Raw genomic sequence first — 21,910 nt, 5'->3', positions numbered from 1 at the left:
TACTCCTGTCACACCACCTATTACTGTCAGCAGTAATCCCCCAGGTGGTGGGAGTGCCCCCAAAAATTTGGGTGGGTTTACTTGGGGAACACAGGGGGACCCTGGCTTAGCCAATTCCCCTGCAGCAGATACTCTTGTCTGTGACGGTGGCATGGGGTTTGCCAACTTCACTGCCTGTCCCAACACTTTGGGTAGGTACAGACAGGAGCCCTACATCAATGGTACAAAAGCTGAGGCCTACAGAGACACTGGAGCTAGCATCACAATGGTGGCCCATTGGCTAGTTCCCTCTGAGCAGCTTTTGCCTGGTTTCTCCTACCAGGTGACCAACATTGATGGCAAACAGAACAGTCATCCCATGGCAGAGGTATGTCTCAGCTGGGGAGGTGTCACTGGCCCTAAAAGGGTGGCAGTGTCCCCAACCTTGCCTGTAGACTGCTTACTGGGGAATGACTTAGAACTCTCAGCTTGGGCTGGAGTTGAACAAGACACCCATTCTAAAATGGTAGGCCTTTCACAAAAGGGTAGTGGGGTTGTGCCATTCACAACCCCTGTCCAAATAGATTTCCTCCCTGGAAAGGTTGGAAGGGCAGTGGTAGCCACAGCCCAGGCACAGACAGACTTCCCTGTAGAGACTGGCAGAGCTGTGACAGTCACAGCTCAAACACAAACTGAGTGCCCCCCTGAAAAGTTTGGCAAGGCTGTAATGGTCTCAGCCTATACTCAGACTGACATGGGTGTAGTGAAGCCTGAAACTATGGATCACTCCACACAAACAGAGAGTAGTGGGGAGGAAGAAAAGTCTCCCTCTCCCCAGACATTAGGAAAAAGTCAGCCTCCTCAGGGAGCTGACCTCACCCCTTGTGAAGGAACTGCCCCAGAGGTAGCCAGGCCTGGCCTGGCAGAGCCTCTGATGTCAGTGGCCCCTTCCAAGGTGGGACCCAGTCTGGTGCAGGTAACCTGCCTCTCTCTACCCTGCCTCAGTCAGCCCAGGGCTGCAGAGGTCAGGGAGGCCAGTGGACCCCAAGAGGGCCCCTGTCCACAAGCACCCCCCCATCAAAAGAATGAGGATTGCCTGGCTAGTAGCCCTAGTCAGGTGATGGGTAAAAACATTCCTGAGGGATCTCCTTTACAGGTAGTTAGGGACCTCCCCCAGAGGGATTCTGTTGGGTACAGGCAAACATGGGACCTTAGGGCCCCAGACCTGACCTGTCCCTCCAGTAAGCCCACAAAAGGGACCCAGCCTCCAGCTTTAGGTAGCCAGAGGCTGACCCTGAGAGCACAGTGCAACTCAGTTAAGGAAAGAAAGGCATCCATGGTGGAGGGGGATTGGAGGAAGCTGAGGCCTCACTTTGAGGACACTCACTTCAGTACTCCATCTCAACACCAGCCTTTTACTTTGCCAAGACACACCAAAGGTAGAGATTCCCTATGGTGGAGACCCTCTGATACCCTTAGGGTGAGGGATTGCCTAGTGGACCATGAGACAGGGGGTAACCATGCCAGTGCTGGTTCCTCCTTATATGGCCACTTGGGCAATATAGGCTTACCTGGTCAAGGTCAGCCTTATCTCCCTTCGTTTGGGGGGGGGTTGTGTAGGAAGGTGGATATCTGACTATGGTTACCCCCAAATTTTTTGCCTAGTGTCTAGCTGGTTTTTCGACTTAGTTGGCCTGAGATCCTGCTATTCAGGATCTCAGCCTGGCTGTTCTCTCTTTAAAATGGACTCCATGTACCCTAGGTACATACCCAATTGGTTGGATCACCCTGTCAGCCCCTGTACCAGTGTACACTAGGTACCCAGGGCATTGGTGTACCCAAGGCCTGCCAAGGGCTGCAGCATGTATTATGCCACCCCAGGCTTGGCCTAACAATCTGACACAACTGGCTGATCACTCAGCTGGGATAAGTTGGTGTAATCACCTCTTACTTAGGTGTAGTATACCTATACCTAACCTTAAATGGGACACCTGGTAACCTATAAGTCACTCCTATGGCAGGCCTTAACAATCCTGAAGGCAGAGTGCTTGGTTCCATGTGAGATGGTGCTCTGGCATGAGCTGAGCCTGTCTGCAGTGGTCGGAACAACTTCCTTCTACTGTTTCCAGATATCGTCATACCATATACTCTTAAGTGCATTATGAACCTCGCGGTTAAATGCTATCTTTGGTTTGGCTTTATCAAAACATGTCGAGTAAGGTGTCATACGAATTGGAATACTAACCCCTCGCCAATTCTGGCGACGGGGTTAGCATTCCACCCTTCTAGAGGGACACGACATGTACAGTACCTGAAACCCGGGTAAAATCAGACATAGCCTCAGCTCCACAAAATGGATGCTGCCACCACAGACACAAGTCTGCCCTCCTGCTGCTGGGAGTCCTTCCAGCTTGGGAGGTGTGGACAAAGGGTTTCCTGCCAGGGGAGGTGCGTGCACCACCCCAGACAGGATTTTGTGTATTGGTCAGGTAGGGCTTGAAAGAAACCAGACATGCCTGTGGCTCACAAGGAGCCTCGGTGCATATGCCAGTCCAAACCGGTCCTGGGGCACACCAGTCCCGGGCCTGGGGCGAGCTGGACAAAGGATTGGGGGTGTAACCACCCCCCTTCCTGGTCCCACCCATAGGGAGGGACCTAGCAGGTAGTCCGGCCCCTAGAATCCGCTTAAAGGTAGGAGCTGTGTCCTAAGACTTCAGACATCCTGGAATCAACTTGAAACTAAGAAGAAGACGGGAACTTCGACATTCTGCTGCACAGAAGACTGAAGAAAATCTCCCCTGTGGTCAGGGAGTGACCACCTTGCTATCGCAAGCACCATCCAGCGAATCAACGTCTGCTTTGCCGCCGCCTCCCGCCGGAGCCCGAGCCCAGAGACTGACAAGACCTGGACCTCCAGACCTCTCACCGCCCGATCCACAGTCCCTGAAAAGAGGAGACCCGTGGAGGCACCGAGACACGTGGAGCCAGCCATCTTGGAACGACTACGACAAGCTGACAAGTGCAACAACAGAGGCTCCCTCCAAGTTGTGCTTTGGGTCCTGAGAAGCCCAACCCCCGAGCAGCATCTGCACCAAAGGTGAGCCCTCCAGCATCTCCACGATCTGCGTGGGGCCCTTCTGCATTTTGCCACTCGACGCGCCTAACCGGTTGCTGGCCCGCTGGCTAGTGGCCATCTTGGCGACGAACTCTACGAAATACACTGCTGGTCTGGTTGCTCCAGACTGGCCCTTGCTCCCCTCCAAAGGAGCAATCCCTCTGACCTTGCTGGTCAGAACCAACAGCTGATTTCCGAATCCTCCTACAATTGCTTTTGCCAAGGCTCGTTTGCTTCGATCAAGTCGCCGACACCGCCGTCAGCGAGAGCCTGCGTGGGACAGCTCGTGAGCCGACTCCTGGACGTCGTCAACCTTCAGGGACCACGTGGCTGCGGAGACAAGCTACCCCTCATCACCTGTTTGCACCCGACATCGCCTGGTACCCACCTGGTGCCACGCGGGTCACTGGCTAGTGACTGTGAACACTGTCCCCTCTGCTTACAGGTCTTCAACATCTCCGATCCACTCTTGGATCCACTGCATCTCTCCCGGACCGACCGCCTGCAGCATCTTTGTCTTCAAGCTCCACGGAACAGATAGAAGAAACCCGACGCACTTCGAGGCCTATGCACCCGCTTCCTGTGGGTGAGGTAAAGCTGGCACACCTGTGCCCAAGTGTAGTATTACATCTCTAGTGCCTGTGTTCCAAATCTTGAGTTCCTAGTCCATCCGGAAGATCCTCTTTGCAGTAACTTTGTACTTTTTACGCACCCATTGAAACCTATGGGAGCACGCGTGTGACTATTTGCTCTGCACACGCCACCCGTGGACCTCCTGGTCACTAACTGACGTTAGCTCCTTGTAGGCCCAGCGATTCTAGAGGCCCTAGGCCTTTTCCCTTTTCTGTTCGTGGTACTTATACCACTATTTTAGTATATGGTTTGAGTGGCCACCAGGGCCTATCCATATAACGTGCAACTTCTGTGTATTCTGTGATAATCTTGTTTGACGATTTGTGCTCCTGTGCTCATAAAGAGACTAGGGGTTACTTTGAGAAATAAATACATATATATTTTGAATATATATCTGTGTGGTGTCCTTTCATTGGTATAAAAGGGGGTTACATTTGGTGAAACAGCTGGCTTAACACGCTTCACGAGTTTAGCCTCAAAGACTGCTTAGCCTACGCTACCACTAGGGCAGCTAGTCCGAAAAGGTTGACTTACAACCACACCATAAGGGTTGCTTGGCATGGTACAAGGTGATCACTTTAACTAGTGAGCATCATATACCAGGCCAACTTCTCACACCGAACAACACTGCACTGCCCTAAACCCTGAAACACCACCCCCAGCAAAACCCCCTACACTGCCCGAACACCACTGCACTGCCCTAAACCCTGAAACACCACCCCAGAAAGACCCCCTACACTACCCAAACACCACTGCCCTAAACCCTTAAACACAGCCCCCAGCAAGATCCCCAACTCTGCCCGAACATCCCTGCACTGCCCTAAACCCTGAAACACTAGCCCCAGCATGACCCCAACACTGCCCGAACACCACTTCACTTCCCTAAACACTGAATCACCAGCCCCAGCATGACCCCTATACTGCCCGAACACCACTGCACTGACCTAAACCCTGAAACACCACCCCCAGTAAGACCCCATATATTGCCCGAACACCATTGCCCTAAACCCTGAAGCACCACCCCCAGCAAGACCCCCTACACTGCCCGAACACCACTGCACTGCCCTAAACCCTGAAACACCACCCAAAGTAAGATCCCCTACACTGCCCGAACACCATTGCCCTAAACCCTGAAGCACCACCCCCAGCAAGACCCCTACACTGCCCGAACACCACTGCACTGCCCTAAACCCTGAAACACCACCCCCAGCAAGACACCCAACACTGCCTGAACACCACTGCACTGCCCTAAACACTGAAACACCACCCCCTGCACGCCCCCTACACTGCCCAAAACCACTGCACTGCCCTAAACCATGAAACAACACCCCCTGCACGACCCCCTACACTGACAGAACACCACTGCACTGCCCTAAACCCTGAAACACCACCCCCTGCATGAACCCCTACGCGGCCCAAACACCACTGCAGTACCCTAAACCCTGAAACACCACCCCCAGCATGACCCCCTATACTGCCCGAACACCACTGCACTGCCCTAACCCCTGAAACACCACTCCCCTGCACGACCCCCTACACTGTCCGAACACCACTTCACTACCCTAAACCCTGACACACCACCCCCAGCATGACCCCCTACACTGCCCGAACACCACTGCACTGCCCTAACCCCTGAAACACCACTCCTCTGCATGACCCCCTACACTGCCCGAACACCACTACACTGCACTGCCCCAAACCCTGAAACACCAGCCCCAGCATAACACCGAACACTGCCCGAACACAACTGCACTGTGTAGCAGTGTGCGACCAATCTGATGTAACTTTATATTCAGGCTCCCTTGAGCCGGTGGAGTCGACGGACTCATGGTTACGCACCTGCGCGCTAAGAGAGGTACTAGACCTGATTATGTTTTTAGCAGCTTACACAGCAACCCCACTCTCATTTTCCTACTCCCTGCTGACGAGAGGCAACTACCTCGAAACACGTGTCCAGGGATGGCACACGCCACGCATAATTGCACGCACTCTTGAGCATAGGTGTATCCGCCGACGCTGACCTTCAGGGACCATTTTCATTGGGGGAACACGACTGGTAGGTGTAGCAGTGTGCGACCAATCTGATGTAACTTTATATTCAGGCTCCCTTGAGCCGGTGGAGTCGACGGACTCATGGTTACGCACCTGCGCGCTAAGAGAGGTACTAGACCTGATTATGTTTTTAGCAGCTTACACAGCAACCCCACTCTCATTTTCCTACTCCCTGCTGACGAGAGGCAACTACCTCGAAACACGTGTCCAGGGATGGCACACGCCACGCATACTTGCACGCACTCTTGAGCATAGGTGTATCCGCCGACGCTGACCTTCAGGGACCATTTTCATTGGGGGAACACGACTGGTAGGTGTAGCAGTGTGCGACCAATCTGATGTAACTTTATATTCAGGCTCCCTTGAGCCGGTGGAGTCGACGGACTCATGGTTACGCACCTGCGCGCTAAGAGAGGTACTAGACCTGATTATGTTTTTAGCAGCTTACACAGCAACCCCACTCTCATTTTCCTACTCCCTGCTGACGAGAGGCAACTACCTCGAAACACGTGTCCAGGGATGGCACACGCCACGCATACTTGCACGCACTCTTGAGCATAGGTGTATCCGCCGACGCTGACCTTCAGGGACCATTTTCATTGGGGGAACACGACTGGTAGGTGTAGCAGTGTGCGACCAATCTGATGTAACTTTATATTCAGGCTCCCTTGAGCCGGTGGAGTCGACGGACTCATGGTTACGCACCTGCGCGCTAAGAGAGGTACTAGACCTGATTATGTTTTTAGCAGCTTACACAGCAACCCCACTCTCATTTTCCTACTCCCTGCTGACGAGAGGCAACTACCTCGAAACACGTGTCCAGGGATGGCACACGCCACGCATACTTGCACGCACTCTTGAGCATAGGTGTATCCGCCGACGCTGACCTTCAGGGACCATTTTCATTGGGGGAACACGACTGGTAGGTGTAGCAGTGTGCGACCAATCTGATGTAACTTTATATTCAGGCTCCCTTGAGCCGGTGGAGTCGACGGACTCATGGTTACGCACCTGCGCGCTAAGAGAGGTACTAGACCTGATTATGTTTTTAGCAGCTTACACAGCAACCCCACTCTCATTTTCCTACTCCCTGCTGACGAGAGGCAACTACCTCGAAACACGTGTCCAGGGATGGCACATGCCACGCATACTTGCACGCACTCTTGAGCATAGGTGTATCCGCCGACGCTGACCTTCAGGGACCATTTTCATTGGGGGAACATGACTGGTAGGTGTAGCAGTGTGCGACCAATCTGATGTAACTTTATATTCAGGCTCCCTTGAGCCGGTGGAGTCGACGGACTCATGGTTACGCACCTGCGCGCTAAGAGAGGTACTAGACCTGATTATGTTTTTAGCAGCTTACACAGCAACCCCACTCTCATTTTCCTACTCCCTGCTGACGAGAGGCAACTACCTCGAAACACGTGTCCAGGGATGGCACACGCCACGCATACTTGCACGCACTCTTGAGCATAGGTGTATCCGCCGACGCTGACCTTCAGGGACCATTTTCATTGGGGGAACACGACTGGTAGGTGTAGCAGTGTGCGACCAATCTGATGTAACTTTATATTCAGGCTCCCTTGAGCCGGTGGAGTCGACGGACTCATGGTTACGCACCTGCGCGCTAAGAGAGGTACTAGACCTGATTATGTTTTTAGCAGCTTACACAGCAACCCCACTCTCATTTTCCTACTCCCTGCTGACGAGAGGCAACTACCTCGAAACACGTGTCCAGGGATGGCACACGCCACGCATACTTGCACGCACTCTTGAGCATAGGTGTATCCGCCGACGCTGACCTTCAGGGACCATTTTCATTGGGGGAACACGACTGGTAGGTGTAGCAGTGTGCGACCAATCTGATGTAACTTTATATTCAGGCTCCCTTGAGCCGGTGGAGTCGACGGACTCATGGTTACGCACCTGCGCGCTAAGAGAGGTACTAGACCTGATTATGTTTTTAGCAGCTTACACAGCAACCCCACTCTCATTTTCCTACTCCCTGCTGACGAGAGGCAACTACCTCGAAACACGTGTCCAGGGATGGCACACGCCACGCATACTTGCACGCACTCTTGAGCATAGGTGTATCCGCCGACGCTGACCTTCAGGGACCATTTTCATTGGGGGAACACGACTGGTAGGTGTAGCAGTGTGCGACCAATCTGATGTAACTTTATATTCAGGCTCCCTTGAGCCGGTGGAGTCGACGGACTCATGGTTACGCACCTGCGCGCTAAGAGAGGTACTAGACCTGATTATGTTTTTAGCAGCTTACACAGCAACCCCACTCTCATTTTCCTACTCCCTGCTGACGAGAGGCAACTACCTCGAAACACGTGTCCAGGGATGGCACACGCCACGCATACTTGCACGCACTCTTGAGCATAGGTGTATCCGCCGACGCTGACCTTCAGGGACCATTTTCATTGGGGAAACACGACTGGTAGGTGTAGCAGTGTGCGACCAATCTGATGTAACTTTATATTCAGGCTCCCTTGAGCCGGTGGAGTCGACTGACTCATGGTTACGCACCTGCGCGCTAAGAGAGGTACTAGACCTGATTATGTTTTTAGCAGCTTACACAGCAACCCCACTCTCATTTTCCTACTCCCTGCTGACGAGAGGCAACTACCTCGAAACACGTGTCCAGGGATGGCACACGCCACGCATACTTGCACGCACTCTTGAGCATAGGTGTATCCGCCGACGCTGACCTTCAGGGACCATTTTCATTGGGGGAACACGACTGGTAGGTGTAGCAGTGTGCGACCAATCTGATGTAACTTTATATTCAGGCTCCCTTGAGCCGGTGGAGTCGACGGACTCATGGTAACGCACCTGCGCGCTAAGAGAGGTACTAGACCTGATTATGTTTTTAGCAGCTTACACAGCAACCCCACTCTCATTTTCCTACTCCCTGCTGACGAGAGGCAACTACCTCGAAACACGTGTCCAGGGATGGCACACGCCACGCATACTTGCACGCACTCTTGAGCATAGGTGTATCCGCCGACGCTGACCTTCAGGGACCATTTTCATTGGGGGAACACGACTGGTAGGTGTAGCAGTGTGCGACCAATCTGATGTAACTTTATATTCAGGCTCCCTTGAGCCGGTGGAGTCGACGGACTCATGGTTACGCACCTGCGCGCTAAGAGAGGTACTAGACCTGATTATGTTTTTAGCAGCTTACACAGCAACCCCACTCTCATTTTCCTACTCCCTGCTGACGAGAGGCAACTACCTCGAAACACGTGTCCAGGGATGGCACACGCCACGCATACTTGCACGCACTCTTGAGCATAGGTGTATCCGCCGACGCTGACCTTCAGGGACCATTTTCATTGGGGGAACACGACTGGTAGGTGTAGCAGTGTGCGACCAATCTGATGTAACTTTATATTCAGGCTCCCTTGAGCCGGTGGAGTCGACGGACTCATGGTTACGCACCTGCGCGCTAAGAGAGGTACTAGACCTGATTATGTTTTTAGCAGCTTACACAGCAACCCCACTCTCATTTTCCTACTCCCTGCTGACGAGAGGCAACTACCTCGAAACACGTGTCCAGGGATGGCACACGCCACGCATACTTGCACGCACTCTTGAGCATAGGTGTATCCGCCGACGCTGACCTTCAGGGACCATTTTCATTGGGGGAACACGACTGGTAGGTGTAGCAGTGTGAGACCAATCTGATGTAACTTTATATTCAGGCTCCCTTGAGCCGGTGGAGTCGACGGACTCATGGTTACGCACCTGCGCGCTAAGAGAGGTACTAGACCTGATTATGTTTTTAGCAGCTTACACAGCAACCCCACTCTCATTTTCCTACTCCCTGCTGACGAGAGGCAACTACCTCGAAACACGTGTCCAGGGATGGCACACGCCACGCATACTTGCACGCACTCTTGAGCATAGGTGTATCCGCCGACGCTGACCTTCAGGGACCATTTTCATTGGGGGAACACGACTGGTAGGTGTAGCAGTGTGCGACCAATCTGATGTAACTTTATATTCAGGCTCCCTTGAGCCGGTGGAGTCGACGGACTCATGGTTACGCACCTGCGCGCTAAGAGAGGTACTAGACCTGATTATGTTTTTAGCAGCTTACACAGCAACCCCACTCTCATTTTCCTACTCCCTGCTGACGAGAGGCAACTACCTCGAAACACGTGTCCAGGGATGGCACACGCCACGCATACTTGCACGCACTCTTGAGCATAGGTGTATCCGCCGACGCTGACCTTCAGGGACCATTTTCATTGGGGGAACACGACTGGTAGGTGTAGCAGTGTGCGACCAATCTGATGTAACTTTATATTCAGGCTCCCTTGAGCCGGTGGAGTCGACGGACTCATGGTTACGCACCTGCGCGCTAAGAGAGGTACTAGACCTGATTATGTTTTTTAGCAGCTTACACAGCAACCCCACTCTCATTTTCCTACTCCCTGCTGACGAGAGGCAACTACCTCGAAACACGTGTCCAGGGATGGCACACGCCACGCATACTTGCACGCACTCTTGAGCATAGGTGTATCCGCCGACGTTGACCTTCAGGGACCATTTTCATTGGGGGAACACGACTGGTAGGTGTAGCAGTGTGCGACCAATCTGATGTAACTTTATATTCAGGCTCCCTTGAGCCGGTGGAGTCGACGGACTCATGGTTACGCACCTGCGCGCTAAGAGAGGTACTAGACCTGATTATGTTTTTAGCAGCTTACACAGCAACCCCACTCTCATTTTCCTACTCCCTGCTGACGAGAGGCAACTACCTCGAAACACGTGTCCAGGGATGGCACACGCCACGCATACTTGCACGCACTCTTGAGCAAAGGTGTATCTGCCGACGCTGACCTTCAGGGACCATTTTCATTGGGGGAACACGACTGGTAGGTGTAGCAGTGTGCGACCAATCTGATGTAACTTTATATTCAGGCTCCCTTGAGCCGGTGGAGTCGACGGACTCATGGTTACGCACCTGCGCGCTAAGAGAGGTACTAGACCTGATTATGTTTTTAGCAGCTTACACAGCAACCCCACTCTCATTTTCCTACTCCCTGCTGATGAGAGGCAACTACCTCGAAACACGTGTCCAGGGATGGCACACACCACGCATACTTGCACGCACTCTTGAGCATAGGTGTATCCGCCGACGCTGACCTTCAGGGACCATTTTCATTGGGGGAACACGACTGGTAGGTGTAGCAGTGTGCGACCAATCTGATGTAACTTTATATTCAGGCTCCCTTGAGCCGGTGGAGTCGACGGACTCATGGTTACGCACCTGCGCGCTAAGAGAGGTACTAGACCTGATTATGTTTTTAGCAGCTTACACAGCAACCCCACTCTCATTTTCCTACTCCCTGCTGACGAGAGGCAACTACCTCGAAACACGTGTCCAGGGATGGCACACGCCACGCATACTTGCACGCACTCTTGAGCATAGGTGTATCCGCCGACGCTGACCTTCAGGGACCATTTTCATTGGGGGAACACGACTGGTAGGTGTAGCAGTGTGCGACCAATCTGATGTAACAACTGCACTGTCCTAAACCCTTAAACACCAACCCCCTACACTGCCCGAACACCACTGCACTGACCTAAACCCTAAAACACCCCCCCCAGCAAGACCCCCAACACTGCCCAAACACCACTGCACTGCCCTAAAGCCTGAAGCACCACCCCCAGCAAGACCCCCTACACTGCCTGAACACCACTGCACTGCCCTAAACCCTGAAACACCACCCCATCATGATCCCTACAATGCACAAACATGACTACACTGCCCTAAACCCTAAAACACCACCCCCAGCACGTCCCCCTACACTGCCCGAACACCAATCATCTGCCCTGAATACTGAAATACCAGCAGCAGCATGACCACCTACATGACCCGAACACCACTGCTCTGCCCTAAACCCTGAAACACCACCCCCAGCACGACCACCTGCACTGCCCGAACACCACTACACTGCCCTAAACCCTGAAACACCAGCCCCAGCACGATCCCCTACACTGCCCAAACACCACTGCACTGCACTGCCCTAAACCCTAAAACACCAGCCCCAGCACGACCCCTCACACTGCTGAACACCACTGCACTGCCTTAAACCCTGAAACACCACAACCAGCACTACTCCCTACACTGCCCGAACACCACTGCACTGCCCTAAACCCGGAAACACCTCCACCAGAACGACCCCCTACACTGCCCGAACACCACTGCACTGCCCTAAAACCTGAAATGCCATACCCAGCACGGCCCCATACCCTGACCCTACACTGCTTCACTGCCCTAAACCCTAAAACACCACCCCCAGCATGACACCCTACACGGGCCGAACACCACTGCACTGCCCTAAACCCTAAAACACCAGCCCCAGCACGACCCCTCACACTGCTGAACACCACTGCACTGCCTTAAACCCTGAAACACCACAACCAGCACTACTCCCTACACTGCCCGAACACCACTGCACTGCCCTAAACCCTAAAAAATCACCCCCCTGCACGACCTCTACACAGCCCGAATACCACTGCACTTCCCTGAACCCTGAAACACCGACCCCCTACACTGCCCGAACACTACTTTTCTGCCCTAAACCCTGAAACACCACCCCCACAAGACCACCTACACTGCCCGAACACCACTGCACTGCCCTAAACCCTGAAACACCGACCCCCTACACTGCCCGAACACCACTTTTCTGCCCTAAACCCTGAAACACCACCCCCAGCAAGACCCCTACACTGCCCGAACAACACTGCACTGCCCTAAACCCTGAAACACCACCCCCAGCAAGTCCCCTACACTGCCTGAACAACACTGCACTGCCCTAAACCCTGAAACACCACCCCCAGCAAGACCCCCTACACTGCCCGAACACCACTGCACTGACCTAAACCCTGAAACACCACCCCCAGCAAGACCCCCTACACTGCCCGAACACCAATGCCCTAAACCCTGAAACACCAACCCCAGCACTTACCCCAACACTGCCCGAACATAACTGCACTGCCCTTAACCCTGAAAAACCATTCCCAACATGACCCCCTTCCATGCCCGAACACCACTGCACTGTCCTAAACCCTGAAACACCGCCCCCCTACACTGCCCGAACACCACTGCACTGACCTAAACCTTGAAACACCAACCCCAGCACTTACCCCAACACTGCTCGAACACCACTGCACTGCCCTTAACCCTGAAAAACCAGTCCCAACATGACCCCCTTCCATGCCTGAATACCACTGCACTGCCCTAAACCCTGAAACACCGACCCCCTACACTGCCCGAACACCACTGCACTGCCCTAAACCCTGAAACACCACCCCCAGGAAGACCCCCTACACTGCCCAAACACCATTGCCCTAAACACTGAAACACCACCCCCAGCAAGACCCCCTACACTGCCGCAACACCACTGCACTGCCCTAAACCCTGAAACACCACCCACAGCTAGACCCCCTACACTGCCCAAACACCACTGCCCTTAACCCTGAAACAACACCCACAGCAAGACCCCCAATACTGCCCGAACACCACTGCACTAACCTATAGCCTTAAACACCACCCCAGCAAGACCCCCTACACTACCCGAAAACCAAAGCCCTAAACCCTGAAACACCACTCCCAGCAAGACCCCCAACACCACCTGAACACCACTGCTCTGCCCTAAACCCTGAAACACCAACCCCAGCACGATTCCCAACCCTGCCCGAACAACACTGCACTGCCCTAAACCCTGAAACACCGACCCCCTACACTGCCCGAACACCACTGCACTGACATAAACCCTGAAACACCACCCCCAACAAGACCCCCTACATGACCCAAACACCACTGCACTGCCCTAAACCCTAAAACAACACCCCCAGGAAGACCCCCTACACTGCCAGAACACCATTGCCCTAAACACTGAAACACCACACCCAGCAAGACCCTCTCCACTGCTCGAACACCACTGCACTGCCCTAAACCCTGAAACACCACCCCAGCTAGACCCCCTACACTGCCCAAACACCACTGCCCTAAACCCTGTAACAACACCTCCATCAAGACCTCAACACTGCCCGAACACCATTGCACTGCCCTAAACACTGAAACACCACCCCCTTGCACGGCCCCCTAAACTGCCCAAACACTACTGCACTGCCCTAAACCCTGAAACACCAGCCCCTGCATGACCCCCTACACTGCCAGAACACCACTGCACTGCCCTAAACCCTCAAACACCACCCCCTGCATGACCTCCTACACTGCCCAAAGACCACTGCACTACCCTAAACCCGGAAACACCTCCCCCAGCACGACCCCCTACACTGCCCGAACACCACTGCACTGACCTAAACCCTGAAACACCACCCCCAGCAAGACCGCCAACACTGCCCGAACACCACATTACTGCCCTAAACCCAGAAACACCATCCCCTGCATGACCCCCTACACTGCCCGAACACCACTGCAGTGCTCTAAACCCTGAAACACCACCCCCTGCATGACCCCCTACACTGCCCGATCATGACTGCACTGCCCTAAACCCTGAAACACCACCCCACACGACACCCTACACAGCCCGAACACCACTGCACTGCCCTAAACCCTGAAACACCACCCGCGGCACCACCCCTACACTGCCCGAACACCACTGCACTGCCTTAAGCACTGAAACAAAAGCCTCAGCATGACCCCTACACTACCCTAACACCACTGTTCTAAACCCTGAAACACCACCCCCTGCAAGACCCCTACACTGTCCGAACACCACTGCCCTAAACCCTGAAACACCACCCCCAGCACGACCCCCTACACTGTCTGAACACCACTGGTCTGCCCTAAACCCTGAAACACCACCACCAGAATGACCCCCTACTCTGCCCAAACTCCACTGCACTGCACTGCCGTAAACCCTGAAACTCCACCCCCAGCACGACCCCCTACACTGTCTGAACACCACTGGTCTGCCCTAAACCCTGAAACACCACCACCAGAATGACCCCCTACTCTGCCCAAACTCCACTGCACTGCACTGCCCTAAACCCTGAAACTCCACCCCCTGCACAACACCATACCCTGCCCGAATACCACTGCACTGGCCTCAACCCTGAAACACCACCCCCAGCACGACCCCCTACACTGCCCAAACACCACTGCTCTGACCTAAACCCTGAAACACCACCCCCAACATGTCCCCCTACACTGCCCAAACACCACTGCTCTGCCCCAAACCATAAAACACCACCCACAGCACGTCACCCTACGCTGCCCGAACACCACTGCACTGCCCAAAATGCTGAAACAACACCCCCAGCATGACACCCTACACTGCCCGAACACCACTGCACTGCCCTAAACCCTGAAACACCAGCCCCAGCTCGACCCCCTAGACCGCCCGAACACCACTGCACTGCCATAAACCCTGAATCACTGGACCCAGCTGGACCCCCTACACTGCCCAAACACTACTGCACTGCCCTAAACCCTGAAACACCAGCCCCCGCACGACCCCCTGCACTGCCCGAACAGCACTGCCCTAAACCCTGAAAAACCAGCCCAAGCACGACCCCCTACACTGCCCGAACACCACTGCACTGCCCTAAACCCTGAAACACCAGCCCCGGCACGACCCCCTTCACTGCCCGAACACCACTGCACTAGCCTAAACCCTGAAACACCAACCCTAGCACGACCCCCTACACTGCCCGAACAAAAGTGCACTGCCCTAAACCCTGAAACACCAGCCCCCGCACGACCCCCTACACTGCCCGAACACCACTGCACTGCCCTAAACCCTGAAACACCAGCCCCGGCACGACCCCCTTCACTGCCCGAACACCACTGCACTAGCCTTAACCCTGAAACACCAACCCCAGCACGACCCCCTACACTGCCCGAACAAAACTGCACTGCCCTAAACCCTGAAACAAGCCCCAGCACGACCCCCTACACTGCCCGAACACCACTGCACTGCCCTAAACCCTGAAACACCAGCCCCAGCATGACCCCCTACTCTGCCCGAACACCACTGCACTGCCCTAAACCCTGAAAAACCAACCTCCTACACTGCCTGAAAACCACTGCACTGCCCTAACCCTGGAACACCACCCCAGGAAGACACCCTACACTGCCCGAACACCACTGCACTGCCCTAAACCCTGAAACACCATCCCCAGCATGACCCCCTACTCTGCCCGAACAACACTGCACTGCCCTAAACCCTGAAACACCGATCCCCTACACTGCCCGAACACCACTGCACTGCCCTAAACCCTGAAACACCACCCCCAGGAAGACCCCCTACACTGCCTGAACACCATTGCCCTAAACCCTGAAACACCACCCCCAGCTAGACCCCCTACACTGCCCGAACACACTGCAGAGACCTAAACCCTGAAACACCACCCCTAGAAAGAACCCCTACACTGCCCGAACAACACTGCACTGCCATAAACTCTGAAACACCACCCACAGCCAAACCCCCTACACTTCACGAACACCACTGCACTGCCCTAAAGCCTGAAACACCACCCCCAGAAAGACCCCCTACACTACCCGAACACCACTTCCCTAAAACCTGAAACACCGACCCCTACACTGCCAGAACATCACTGCACTGCCCTAAACCCTGAAACACCACACCCAGCAAGACCCCCTAAACTGCCCAAACAACACTGCACTGCCCTAAACCCTGAAACACTGCCCCCAGCATGACCCCCTACACTGCCCGAACACCACTGCACTGCCCTAAACCCTGAAACACTGACCCCCTACACTGCCTGAACACCACTGCACTGCCCTAAACTCTGAAACACCACTCCCATCAAGACCCCCTACACTGCCCGAACAACACTGCACTGCCCTAAACCCTGAAACACCAACCCCAGCAAAAACCCCTACACTGCCCGAACACCACTGCACTGCCCTAAACCCTGAAACACCACCCCCAGAAAGACCCCCTACACTACCCGAACACCACTGCCCTAAACCCTGAAACACAGCCCCCAGCAAGATCCCCAACACTGCCCGAACATCCCTGCACTGCCCTAAACCCTGAAACACCAGCCCCAGCATGACCCCCAACACTGCCCGAACACCACTGCACTTCCCTAAACACTGAATCAACAGCCCCAGCATGACCCCCTACACTACCCGAACACCACTGCACTGACCTAAACCCTGAAACACCACCCCCAGTAAGACCCCCTACACTGCCCGAACACCATTGCCCTAAACCCTGGAGCGCCACCCCCAGCAAGACCCCCTACACTGCCCGAACAACACTGCACTGCCCTAAACCCTGAAACACCACCCAAAGCAAGATCCCCTACACTGCGCAAACACCATTGCCCTAAACCCTGAAGCACCACACCCAGCAAGACCCCCTACACTGCCCGAACACCACTGCACTGCCCTAAACCCTGAAACACCACCCCCAGCAAGACACCCAACACTGCCTGAACACCACTGCACTGCCCTAAACACTGAAACACCACCCCCTGCACGCCCCCTACACTGCCCAAAACCACTGCACTGCCCTAAACCATAAAACAACACCCCCTGCATGACCCCCTACGCGGCCCAAACATCACTGCAGTACCCTAAACCCTGAAACACCACCCCCTTCGTGACCCCCTACACTGCCCGAACACCACTGCACTGCCATAAACCGTGAAACACCACCCCCAGCATGACCCCCTACACTGCCCGAACACCACTGCACTGCCCTATCCCCTGAAAGACCACTCCCCTGCACGACCCCCTACACTGTCCGAATACCACTTCACTACCCTAAACCCTGACACACCACCCCCAGCATGACCACCTACACTGCCCAAACACCACTGCACTGCCCTAACCCCTGAAACACCACTCCTCTGCATGACCCCTACACTGCCCGAACATTACTGCACTGCCCCAAACCCTGAAACACCAGCCCCAGCACAACACCGAACACTGCCCGAACACAACTGCACTGTCCTAAACCCTTAAACACCAACCCCCTACACTGCCCGAACACCACTGCACTGACCTAAACCCTGAAACGCCACCCCCAGCAAGACCCCCAACACTGCCCAAACACCACTGCACTGCCCTAAAGCCTGAAACACCACCCCCAGCAAGACCCCCTACACTTCCTGAACACCACTGCACTGCCCTAAACACTGAAACACCACCCCATCACAATCCCTACAATGCACAAACATGACTGCACTGCCCAAAACCCTAAAATACCACCCCCAGCACATCCCCCTACACTGCCCGAACACCAATCATCTGCCCTAAATACTGAAATACCAGCAGCAGCATGACCCCCTACATTACCCGAACACCACTGCTCTGCCCTAAACCCTGAAACACCACCCCCAGCACGACCACCTGCACTGCCCGAACACCACTACACTGCCCTAAACCCTGAAACACCAGCCCCAGCACGATCCCCTACACTGCCCAAACACCACTGCACTGCACTGCCCTAAACCCTAAAACACCAGCCCCAGCACGACCTCCTACACGGTCCGAACACCGCTGCACTGCCCTAAACCCTAAAACACCAGCCCCAGCATGACCCCTCACACTGCTGAACACCACTGCACTGCCTTAAACCCTGAAACACCACAACCAGCACTACTCCCTCCACTGCCTGAACACCACTGTACTGCCCTAAACCCTAAAAAACCACTCCCCTGCACAACCCCCTACACAGCCCGAATAACACTGCAATTCCCTAAACCCTTAAACACCGACCCCCTACACTGCCCGAACACCACTTTTCAGCCGTAAACCCTGAAACATCACCCCCAGCAAGAACCCTACACTGCCCGAACAACAGTGCACTGCCCTAAACCCTGAAATATCACCCCCAGCAAGACCCCCTACACTGCCCCAACACCACTGCACTGACCTATACCCTGAAACACCATCCCCAGCAAGACCCCCTACACTACCTGAACACCACTGCCCTAAACCCCGAAACACCACCCCCAGCTAGACCCCCTACACTGCCCAAACACCACTGCCCTAAACCCTGAAACAACACCCACAGCAAGACGCCCAATACTGCCCAAACACCACTGCACTGCCCTAAACACTGAAGAACCACCCCCTGCACGACCCCCTACAATCCCTGATAACCACTGCACTGCCCTAAACCCTGAAACACCAACCCCCTGCACGACCCCCTACACTGCACGAACACCACTGCACTGCCCTAAACCCTGAAACACCAGCCCCTGCACGACCCCTTACACTGCCCAAACACCACTGCACTGCCCTACACCGTGAAACACCAGCCCCTGTACGACCCCCTACACTGACGGAACACCACTGCACTACCTAAACCCAAAAACAACTTCCCCAGCACAACCCCTTGCACTGACTGAACACCACTGCACTGCGCTAAACCCTGAAACACCACACCCAGCACAACCCCCTACCCTACCCGAATGCCACTGCACTGCCCTAAACCCTGAAACACCAGCCCCTGCACGACCCCTTCACTGCCCGAACACCACTACACTGCCCTAAACCCTGAAAAACCACCGCCTGCACAACCCCCTACACTGCCCGAACACAACTGCACTACACAAAACCCTGAAACACCTCCCCTAGCATGACCCCCTACACTACCCAGATACCACTACACTGCACTAAATCCTGAAACACAACACCCAGCACGACCCCCTGCACTGCCCGAACACCACTGCACTGACCTAAACCCTGAAACACCACCCCCCTGCATGACCCCCTACACTGCCCGAAAACCACTGCACTGCCCTAAACCCTGAAACACTACCCCAGCAAGACTCCTTACACTGTCCAAACACAGCTTACATAAACCCTGAAACACCGCTCCCAGTAAGACCCCCTACACTGCCCGAACAACTCTGCACAACCCTAAACCCTGAAACACCACCCCCAACAAGACCACCTAAGCAGCCCGAACACCATTGCCCTAAACCCTGAAACACCACCCCCAGCAAGACCACAGACACTGCCCGAAAACAACTGCACTGCCCTAAACCCTGAAACACCAGCCCCAGCACGACACCCTACACTGCCCGAACACCACTGCACTGCCCTAAACCTTGAAACACCAGTCCCAGCACGACCTCCTAGACTGCCCGAACACCACTACACTGCCCTAAACCCTAAAACACCACCCCCGGCATGATCCCCAACACTGCCCGAACATCACTGCACTGCCCGAAACTCTGAAACACCACCCCCAGCACGACTACCTACACTGCCCGAACCCCACTGCACTGCCCTAAACCCTGAAACACCAGCCCCAACATGACCCCCTACACTGCCCGAACACCAATGCACTACCTTCAACCCTGAAACACCAGTTCCAGCCGACCCCCTACACTGCCCGAACACCACTGCACTGGCCTATACACTGAAACACCAGTCCCAGCAAGACCCTCTACACTGCCTGAACAGAACTGCACTGCCCTAAACCCTAAAACACCAGTCCCAGCATGACCCCCTACACTGCCCGAACACCACTAAACTGCCCTAAACCCTAAAACACTAGCCCCGGCATGATCCCCAACACTGCCCGAATGTCACTGCACTGCCCGAAACTCTGAAACACCACCCCCAGCACGACTACCTACACTGCCCGAACACCACTGCACTGTCCTAAACTCTGAAACACCATCCCCACCATGACCCCCTACACTGCCCGAACACCAATGCACTGCCTTAAACCCTGAAACACCATTTCCAGCCGACCCCCTACACTGCCCGAACACCACTGCACTGGCCTATACACTGAAACACCAGTCCCAGCAAGACCCTCTACACTGCCTGAACAGAACTGCACTGCCCTAAACCCTGAAACACCAGTCCCAGCATGACCCCCTACACTGCCTGAACACCACTACACTGCCCTAAACCCTGAAACACCAGCCCCAGCATGACCCCTACAGTGCTTGAACAGCACTGCACTGCCCTAAACCCTGAAACACCGACCCCCTACACTGCCCGAACACCACTGCACAGACCTAAACCCTGAAACACCACCCCCAGCAAGACCCCCAACACTACCCGAACACCGCTGCACTGCCCTAAACCCTGAAACACCACCTCCAGCAAGACCCCCTACACTGCCTGAACACCACTGCACTGCCCTAAACCCTGAAACACCACCCCCAGCACGACCCGCAACACTGCCTGAACACCACTGCACTATCCTAAACCCTGAAACACCACCCCCTGCATGACCCCTACACTGCCCAAACACCTCTGCACTGCTCTAAACCCTGAAACACCACCCCATCACAATCCCTACAATGCACAAATATGACTGCACTGCCCTAAACCCTAAAACACCACCCCCAGCATGACCCCCTACATGACCCGAACACCACTGCTCTGCCCTAAACCCTGAAACACCACCCCCACCACGACCCCCTGCACTGCCCGAACACCACTGCACTGCCCTAAACCCTGAAACACCAGCCCCAGCACGACCCCCTCCACTGCCCGAACACCACTGCACTGCTCTAAACTCTGAAACACCACCCCCAGCACGACCACCTACACTGCCCGAACACCACTGCACTGCCCTACACCCTGAAACACCATCCCCAACATGTCCCCCTACACTGCCCGAACACCAATGCACTGCCTTAAACCCTGAAACACCACCCCCAGCATGACCCCCTACACTGCCTGAACACCACTGCACTGCCCAAAACCCTGAAACACCACCCCCAGCACGACCCGCAATACTGCCTGAACACCACTGCACTATCCTAAACCCTGAAACCACACCCCCTGCATGACCCCCTACACTGCCCAAACACCTCTGCACTGCCCTAAACCCTGAAACACCACCCCATCACGATCCCTACAAAGCACAAATATGACTGCACTGCCCTAAACCCTAAAACACCACCCCCAGCACGTCCCCCTACACTGCCCGAACACCAATCATCTGCCCTACACCCTGAAACACCAGCACCAGCATGACCCCCTACATTACCTGAACACCACTGCTCTGCCCTAAACCCTGAAACACCACCCCCAGCACGACCCCCTGCACTGCCCGAACACCACTGCACTGCCCTAAACCCTGAAACACCAGCCCCAGCACGACCACCTACACTGCC

This window comes from Triturus cristatus, chromosome 1_1 (genome assembly GCF_964204655.1).
Source record: "Triturus cristatus chromosome 1_1, aTriCri1.1, whole genome shotgun sequence".
Taxonomy (NCBI): domain Eukaryota; kingdom Metazoa; phylum Chordata; class Amphibia; order Caudata; family Salamandridae; genus Triturus; species Triturus cristatus.
This window is presented reverse-complemented; position numbering follows the sequence as displayed.